Raw genomic sequence first — 1,798 nt, 5'->3', positions numbered from 1 at the left:
CCATTCAAGCAATTTCTAGCATAAGGAATAGTGCCTTTGCCTAAATAAAAATTTTGATTGTTTAATATGATTAGTTTATACGTGGGGGAAAAAACATTAGTCATATGTTTGACATCACAGAAAACCATGATTTACAAGATAAATGCATCTGTTCACTTGACAATGGGCACTAGTCTTTTGTCAATAACACCTACTCTGTTGTTTAAAAGAAAAAGGAATAATCCATTACTGTAACTAAAATAATGTTAAAATATGTAACACTCTGCTGTCATATTTTACGGATGTGTTTTTCATTCATAATTTTGGAACAAACTTTAAAACAAACAAAAGACTTTTGAAAAAGTAAAAGAAAAATGGACTTGTTGTATACTGCTTTACCCAACATGATTAGACAGCATTGGAGAATCTTTAAAACAATAATTTCTCAACTTATTTCAAGGAAATTGCAAAACTTAAAAAGATCTACAAAACAACTGCCTCATGAGGTAAGTCCTTAATCATTCTTAAAATTGTACAATGTATACTGAAGTTTGACAGACAAAATATAACAAGCAATAGTTTATAAAATGTCACTAAGAATCACCCATGAAAAAAGCTCTTTCACATTCAGATATGTGAATATCTTTTTCTTCAAATATCTGTATATATAATGTCTATTCATCTACAGAATGAATAATAACTAGATGGTTCCACTGACTTCTATCACTTGAAGATGCCTCACCATCATTCTGATGAGAACAATTCAACCTATTGCAATTACTATGCAAAATTTGAGATTGGCAATTATCACAGGCCCCCCAAAAAGGGACACTGAAATGAACATTAAAAAATAAAACTTTTTCATTCCTTTATATTCCAGCTTTCTGATAACAATAGTTATCATCACTGAACATTAGAAATATACCTTTTATCACACTGAAATCTAAAAATTGAAGAAAAAAAAAGTAAAGAATCCCCTAAGCGTCAGTTATAGAAGGTGAAGACTAGGAGAAAGATAGAGCAAAGGAAGAGGGGAAGGGGGCTTATGGTAGAGGGGAGAGGCAAACCCAGCAACCACCTGTATCAGTGAATTTTAAATCACAGCAAAGTTTCTTTCTGAGAGTTACTCACAGGACTAATTAAGTGATACAAATGCATTACAAGTTTCCACTGTCACCCCTTGCACTTGGGCCAATTGGCAATACAGCAATTTAGTCACAAAATCTGTGTCTGAGGTTACAACAACCAATGCTCTGTATTGCACTTTTTTCTGACCTCTTGTCAGATCTGGAATTTGCCATAATACCATGACAAAATCCTCAAATTCTCCTTCAATATTTTTCTGGATAGTTCATCTATTATACAAACTATGCTTGAATATTCTTTTTTATCCTACTGAAAATATAGGCTTTGGAAATATATCAACAAATGAAATTAGTGTGCCTATATTTCCTAACTATATAGCTTTGAATTTTACATTACCTTACATTCACAAAATCCAATGTTTCAGATCTGATTTGTAAAGATCTCAATACAGTGCAAGCCTGACATATAACTATTATCCAAACACCCACAACCATTCAACACAAAAAATTTGTACCCTACTATTACATTCACACTGAAGCACATTTGCATAAACACACATGTATAAAGTGCAAATGTCCATATGCCAGCACACAAATACAGTTGACTATATGGTGTCTTTGGAATACATCCACTATTTCTGGCCTAAAGGCATAAAATAGGGGTTAGAAGGCATATATCTTAATGGATTTTTTGAAAATGTATAAAACTAAATACTTTTTTTCTAAATATGAGG

The 1,798-nt window shown here is 32.1% G+C and overlaps 1 protein-coding gene across 1 annotated transcript in view; it reads right to left on the bottom strand.

Annotated features, from left to right (window-relative positions):
* The window catches only part of LOC119594184 (peroxisomal sarcosine oxidase-like), a gene marked incomplete at its 5' end in the record, with an annotated part of 59,772 nt that overhangs the window by 22,096 nt on the left and 35,878 nt on the right, over positions 1 to 1,798 (bottom strand).

This window comes from Penaeus monodon, chromosome 33, assembly GCF_015228065.2.
Source record: "Penaeus monodon isolate SGIC_2016 chromosome 33, NSTDA_Pmon_1, whole genome shotgun sequence".
Lineage (NCBI taxonomy): Eukaryota > Metazoa > Arthropoda > Malacostraca > Decapoda > Penaeidae > Penaeus > Penaeus monodon.
This window is presented reverse-complemented; position numbering and strand designations above follow the sequence as displayed.